Source organism: Scyliorhinus torazame, chromosome 1 (assembly GCF_047496885.1).
Source record: "Scyliorhinus torazame isolate Kashiwa2021f chromosome 1, sScyTor2.1, whole genome shotgun sequence".
Lineage (NCBI taxonomy): Eukaryota > Metazoa > Chordata > Chondrichthyes > Carcharhiniformes > Scyliorhinidae > Scyliorhinus > Scyliorhinus torazame.
Genome location: NC_092707.1, coordinates 45,244,331 through 45,252,230, shown reverse-complemented (window position 1 = coordinate 45,252,230; position 7,900 = coordinate 45,244,331).

Sequence of the window (7,900 nt, the reverse complement as noted above, 5' to 3'; positions counted from 1 at the left end):
ACGGAGATGCACGAGGCACACCATAAACGATGTGGGGAAAGGCTGGAGGCACTGGAGAACAACGCGAGGAGGAACAACCTAAGGATTCTTGGTCTTCCTGAAGGTACGGAGGGAGCGGACGTCGGGGCATATGTGAGCACGATGCTGCACTCGTTAATGGGAGCGGAGGCCCCGGCGGGTCCGCTGGAGGTGGAGGGAGCATACCGAGTGATGGCGCGAGGACCGAGAGCAGGAGAAATTCCTAGAGCCATAGTGGTGAGATTCCTCCGTTTTAAGGATAGAGAGATGGCCGTTAGATGGGCAAAGAAAACTCGGAGCAGTAAGTGGGAGAACGCGGTGATCCGCGTATACCAAGACTGGAGTGCGGAGGTGGCGAGAAGGAGGGCGAGCTTTAATCGGGCCAAGGCGGTGCTTCACAAAAAGAAGATAAAATTCGGAATGCTGCAACCGGCAAGACTGTGGGTCACATATCAAGGGAGGCACCACTACTTTGAGACGGCGGATGAGGCGTGGACTTTTAGCGTGGAAGAAAAATTGGAATGAGCGGGTTATTAAAAAAAGAACGTTTGAAACAAAGTGGTGGGGCGAGTATGGGGGGGCGAAGAGGAGGGTAAAAAGGGGGGAAAGAGGAGTTTTATGTTATTAATCCTGCGATGTGGTAACTTTTCTCTCTTCCACAAGAGGTGGTGGGGGGAGGAAAGGAGGTGGAGGAGATGGGGCGTTGGCCATTGGGGGCGGGGCCAAGGGGGAAGCGCGGGCTCGGTTCCCGCGCTATGATAATCATGGCGGGAATAGGGAAGCAGGAAGGAGGGGGCGTCGCACGGTGCGAGCCGAGGTCACGGGGGGAAGCCGAGGTCGGCCAGAGTTTGCTGACTTCTGGGAGCAACATGGGGGGTGTAACTACGCTAGTGGGGGATCTAGCGGGGGGGTTGAGAGGGGGGAATTATTGGGCTGCTGCTGCTGGGGAGAGGGGGGAGCTGGTATGGGGTGGGATGGGCGGGGGGGCACCGCCTGGGGGGGACACAGCTGCGTGGGAACCGGGTGAGGAGCTGGAAAAAGGGGATGGCTAATCGACAAGGGGGGGTGGGTAAAAAGCCCCCCAACCCGGCTGATCACGTGGAACGTGAGAGGGCTGAACGGGCCGATAAAGAGGGCACGGGTACTCACACACCTTAAGAAACTTAAGGCAGACGTGGTTATGTTACAGGAAACGCACTTGAAACTGATAGACCAGGTGAGACTACGCAAAGGTTGGGTGGGGCAGGTGTTCCATTCGGGGCTAGATGCGAAAAACAGGGGGGTGGCTATATTAGTGGGGAAGCGGGTAATGTTTGAGGCAAAGACTATAGTGGCGGATAGTGGGGGCAGATACGTGATGGTGAGTGGCAAACTACAGGGGGAGACGGTAGTTTTGGTAAACATATATGCCCCGAACTGGGATGATGCCAATTTTATGAGGCGTATGCTAGGACGCATCCCGGACCTAGAGGTGGGAAAGTTGGTAATGGGGGGAGATTTCAATACGGTGTTGGAACCAGGGCTGGACAGGTCGAGGTCCAGGACTGGAAGGAGGTCGGCAGCAGCCAAGGTGCTGAAAGATTTTATGGAGCAGATGGGAGGTGTAGACCCGTGGAGATTTAGCAGACCTAGGAGTAAGGAGTTTTCGTTTTTCTCCTATGTCCACAAAGTCTACTCGCGAATAGACTTTTTTGTTTTGGGAAGGGCGCTGATCCCGAAGGTGAGGGGAACGGAGTATACGGCTATAGCCATTTCGGATCACGCTCCACATTGGGTGGACTTGGAGATAGGGGAGGAAACAGAAGGGCGCCCACCCTGGAGAATGGACATGGGACTAATGGCAGATGAGGGGGTGTGTCTAAGGGTGAGGGGGTGCATTGAAAAGTACTTGGAACACAATGATAATGGGGAGGTCCAGGTGGGAGTGGTCTGGGAGGCGCTGAGGGCAGTGGTTAGAGGAGAGCTGATATCAATAAGGGCACATAAAGGAAAGCAGGAGAGTAAGGAACGGGAGCGGTTGCTGCAAGAACTTCTGAGGGTGGACAGGCAATATGCGGAGGCACCGGAGGAGGGACTGTACAGGGAAAGGCAAAGGCTACACGTAGAATTTGACTTGCTGACAACGGGTACTGCAGAGGCACAGTGGAGGAAGGCACAGGGTGTACAGTACGAATATGGGGAGAAGGCGAGCAGGTTGCTGGCCCACCAATTGAGGAAAAGGGGAGCAGCGAGGGAAATAGGGGGAGTGAGGGATGAGGAAGGAGAGATGGAGCGGGGAGCGGAGAGAGTGAATGGAGTGTTCAAGGCATTTTATAAAAAATTATACGAAGCTCAACCCCCGGATGGGAGGGAGAGAATGATGGGCTTTCTGGACCGGCTGGAATTTCCCAAGGTGGAGGAGCAGGAAAGGGTGGGACTGGGAGCACAGATTGAAATAGAGGAAGTAGTGAAAGGAATTAGGGGCATGCAGGCGGGGAAGGCTCCGGGACTGGATGGATTCCCAGTTGAATTTTACAGGAAACATGTGGACTTGCTCGCCCTGCTACTGATGAGGACCTTTAATGAGGCAAAGGAAAGGGGACAGCTGCCCCCGACTATGTCTGAGGCAACGATATCGCTTCTCCTAAAGAAGGAAAAGGACCCGCTGCAATGCGGGTCCTATAGACCTATTTCCCTCCTAAATGTAGACGCCAAGATTCTGGCCAAGGTAATGGCAATGAGGATAGAGGATTGTGTCCCGAGGGTGGTCCATGAGGACCAAACTGGGTTTGTGAAGGGGAGACAGCTGAATACGAATATACGGAGGCTGCTGGGGTAATGATGATGCCCCCACCAGAGGGGGAAGCGGAGATAGTGGTGGCGATGGATGCCGAGAAAGCATTTGATAGAGTGGAGTGGGATTATCTGTGGGAGGTGCTGAGGAGATTTGGTTTTGGAGATGAATATGTTGGATGGGTGCAGCTGTTGTATAGGGCCCCAGTGGCGAGTGTGGTCACGAATGGACGGGGATCTGCATACTTTCGGCTCCATAGAGGGACAAGGCAGGGATGCCCTCTGTCCCCATTATTGTTTGCACTGGCGATTGAGCCCCTGGCAATAGCATTGAGGGGTTCCAAGAAGTGGAGGGGAGTACTTAGAGGAGGAGAAGAACACCGGGTATCTCTGTATGCGGATGATTTGTTGTTATATGTAGCGGACCCGGCGGAGGGGATGCCAGAGATAATGCGGACACTTCGGGAGTTTGGAGAATTCTCAGGATATAAACTGAACATGGGGAAAAGTGAGTTGTTTGTGGTGCATCCAGGGGAGCAGAGCAGAGAAATAGAGGACTTTCCGCTGAGGAAGGTAACAAGGGACTTTCGTTACTTGGGGATCCAGATAGCCAAGAATTGGGGTACATTGCATAGGTTAAATTTAACGCGATTGGTGGAACAAATGGAGGAGGACTTCAAGAGATGGGACATGGTATCCCTGTCACTGGCAGGGAGGGTACAAGCGGTTAAAATGGTAGTCCTCCCGAGATTTCTCTTTGTGTTTCAGTGCCTCCCGGTGGTGATCACGAAGGCTTTTTTCAAAAGGATCGAAAAGAGTATCATGAGTTTTGTGTGGGCCGGGAAGACCTCGAGAGTGAGGAAGGGATTCTTACAGCGTAGTAGGGATAGGGGGGGGCTGGCACTACCGAGCCTAAGTGAGTACTACTGGGCCGCCAATATCTCAATGGTGAGTAAGTGGATGGGAGAAGAGGAGGGAACGGCTTGGAAGAGATTGGAGAGGGCGTCCTGTAGGGGGACTAGCCTACAAGCTATGGTGACGGCCCCATTGCCGTTCTCACCGAAGAAATACACCACAAGCCCGGTGGTGGTGGCGACTTTGAAAATTTGGGGACAGTGGAGACGGCATAGGGGAAAGACGGGAGCCTTGGTGGGGTCCCCGATAAGAAATAACCATAGGTTTGCCCCGGGGAGAATGGATGGGGGATTTGGAATATGGCAAAGAGCAGGAGCAACGCAACTGAAAGATCTGTTTGTGGATGGGAGGTTCGCAAGTCTGGGAGCGCTGACCGAGAAATATGGGTTGCCCCAAGGGAATGCATTCCGGTATATGCAACTGAGGGCTTTTGCGAGGCAACAGGTGAGGGAATTCCCGCAGCTCCCGACGCCTGAGGTGCAGGACAGAGTGATCTCGAAGACATGGGTGGGGGAACGGTAAGGTGTCAGATATATATAGGGAAATGAGGGACGAGGGGGAGATTATGGTAGATGAGCTGAAAGGGAAATGGGAAGAAGAGCTGGGGGAGGAGATTGAGGAGGGGCTGTGGTCGGATGCCCTGAGGAGGGTAAACTCATCGTCCTCGTGTGCCAGGCTAAGCCTGATTCAATTTAAGGTGTTACACAGGGCGCATATGACTGGAGCACGGCTCAGTAAATTTTTTGGGGTAGAGGATAGGTGTGCGAGATGCTCGAGAAGCCCAGCAAATCACACCCACATGTTCTGGTCATGTCCGGCACTACAGGGGTTCTGGGTGGGGGTGACAAAGGTGCTTTCGAAAGTAGTGGGGGTCCAGGTCGAACCAAGCCGGGGGTTGGCTATATTTGGGGTTGCACAAGAGCCGGGAGTACAGGAGGCGAGAGAGGCCGATGTTTTGGCCTTTGCGTCCCTAGTAGCCCGGCGCAGGATACTGTTGATGTGGAAGGAAGCCAAGCCCCCGGGGGTGGAGACCTGGATAAATGACATGGCAGGGTTTATAAAGCTGGAACGGATTAAGTTCGTCCTAAGGGGATCGGCTCAAGGGTTCACCAGGCGGTGGCAACCGTTCGTCGAATACCTCACAGAAAGATAGAGGGAATGGAAAAGAAGAAGGTAGCAGCAGCAGCACGGGGGGTGGGGGGGGGGGGTGGGGGGTGGGGGGGGGTGGGGGGTGGGGGGGGGGAGTGGGGGGGAACCAGAAGGACTCTCAGGGTTGTTAATATATGTGTAGAATATGTATATGTCGTTGCTATAAATAATTGTATATTGGACTGTTAAATCATATTTTTGGAGAGTGTTTATCTGAGACAAGGCAGTTGCCATTTAGTTTTAGTTTTCGTTTTTGTTATATATTATTTATTCTTTGTTTATAAAACAGGTCATTGTTATTTATACTGTTATATTATTGTGTAAAGGATACACAATGTACTGTGATGGTTGACCAAACATTTTCAATAAAATATTTTTTTTAAAAAAGAGAGTACAGCTACTCCATGCAAACCCGCAGTATGCCTACGTAGCGTATCCCGACGGACGCCAAGACACAGTCTCCCTCAGGGATCTGGCACCAGCTGGGTCCCCCCCCCCCGCCCCAGGAGCCACCCTCCCCTCCCCCGGCGCACCCCACCGCAGCCCCCGCTCCAGGACAATCCGTCCTCCCCTTGCTCCCACACGGGGATGAAGAGGATTTCGACACGCACCCGGAGTCACCGAAGACCAAGCCGACGCCTGAATCGCCAACAGCACTGTGGCGCTCTCAATGACAGATCAAGGCGCCCGATCGTCTAAATGTGTAACCTTCTCTGTAATTTTAAAACCAATCTGTATGTATATAGTTTTCCACCACTCCCGCTGGACTCATTTTTAACAGGGGGTGAATGTGGTAGTCACCACTGTTGTATTATATTGTACATATGGGTATTACGGTAAGGCCCCTGTACTACATGTACAGGGGTAGATCCCTGTCTGCTGGCTCCGCCCAGGAGGCGGAGTATATATTTGTGTGCTCTCCGAACAGCAGCCATTTCGTAAGCTGCTGTAGGAGGCCACAGATCTCTGTGTTATAAAGCCTCAATTACATTCTACTCTCATCTCGTCGTAATTGATAGTGCATCAGGAAGTTTAAGTTGAAATAGTACAAAATCAGTAACAGCTGAAGAATTTAACCCTTTCCTTAACGCATTGATGCAAATATAGCAGCAAATCTTTCACCTCTGGAAGCTGTGGATTCAGTTCAAATATTTACCAATTTAAAGGACCCGGCAACAGCTACAGAAAAAGTGTTTGCCGAATGCTTTTATACTGAAGTCAGTGTGCCTTTAAGGTGGCTGCTCTTCCCCTCCCTTACTCAATTCCCTATATATAATTCTGTAAAACTCAGACAAGGAGTGCTGCTGATTGTTAAATCCTATACAAAGGAAGAAGCAGAAAGCCTTGTCCTGGGCGGTAAAGTGAAAAATGTAGTCACTGTAATGTACTGGAGCTTTAAAATAGACAAATGGCAGTATTGGAGCAGAGTAGCCATGACAACAGCCAATCAGACTCTGGTAAACTCATTTCCAGACAGAATATAGAGTTTCAGCTAGCAGAACACTTACCAGACATCAGAAGATGATCAGTTTGCCTTGCTCTCAAAGACGATTCAAGTGGTGGGCACCAGCATCTATTTTCAACACCTTTATTTAAAGTAACACCCAGAACAATCCCAAATATTGCAAATCAAACCGTCTCCAAACTGCCCCCAAAAAAGAGAAGGAATTGGCTCTGAATGCAAGGCATCTTTGTGAGATCAAATGCAAATAATTTCAATCTGATTTCCATAGGAATCAGTTCCTTGTGATGTTTTATGCACAGCACAGTCAGTCTTGAACAGAGCTCAAGTTAACTCCTTAAGTCGCAGTAATGAAGGTGCAAATAGCCACAAATAAAAACAGAAAATGTTGGAAATCAGCAGTTCAGGTAGCATATGTGGAGAGAAACAGTTACCATTTCAGGTCAATGATGACCCTTCATCGTGATTTTCTGTTTTTATTTCAAATTTCCAGTCTCTGTTGTATTTTGCTTTTGTCTTAGCAAATAGCCAAAAGATTCTGCATTCATTTCTTTTTCAAACATTACTTCCCAATTCATTTCTGATCATTCACCAAAATGGTCAACATCGGTGACCAGTGCAGCTGCTTATCTAGATGGATCATTGAATGTTATTTTTTTAGAATCCAAAAGAAGGAGTCTCCTAAGTTTGATGCAAGGCGTCAATTAGTTACCTCCTCTGAGCTGGGGAAAGAATTGGGGTGTTACAATTGACCTCAGCTCCCTGGGACCTGAAAGAGAAAATCAGCACGTGGTCATTCCTATCCTGTCAGCCAAGGTGGAACGGGAGTGTGTAGAGACATCAGGCTGTACCAACCATACCATAATATATAGTGAAAGAATCTGCCAACATTCAGGTCCAAATATGTTCTTTGGCCGCTCCATTGAGGTAACACAGTCCACATGCATCCTTAGCCTCCAGGCCAAGATATTTCCTTCAGGTGCTAAAGGATGAAAATTGGTGGAAGAAAGGCAAGGTTGAAAAAAATGGTTGATAAAACATTAGAAGCCACGGTTATTGAAAACGTCGAAGGCATCGGAACAATAGCATAGTTATTCTGCCAGTTGATTTAGGCGTTGCAGGATTGCCACAGATAAATCTAGTAGCTGGGAGCTCGGAGTATGGCGGCAAAGTGGTTGTGAGGGTGAGGAATGAAAACACAAGCAATGCCCCTCCCCATAATTTAACTGTGCAGCACCAATTTCGGTAATCCATTCCTCGACCCTGATTTGAACCCAACCATCCAGTAATCAGCCCATGTTCCCTGAATGATTTCCTTGCCAATGAGTACCAGTCAGGCAGTCTATTAAACAGCTTGTCAGGAAGTTTTGAAATGTGTTCTGCTCTTTGCACATACTGGGCCTGTCCAGTTTTAGCCCCATCTCCAGTGTGGGAACAATGAGCATAATGGGGTAGGCCTGAGGCTTCTGCACTAGATTTATATAGCGAGCTGTATAATGGTTGTTGCATTCTGCTGCATGGAAAACCTAAAGAATAAAAATGCACAAATTTATCTCATCGCCAAATTAAATGTGAAATATTGTT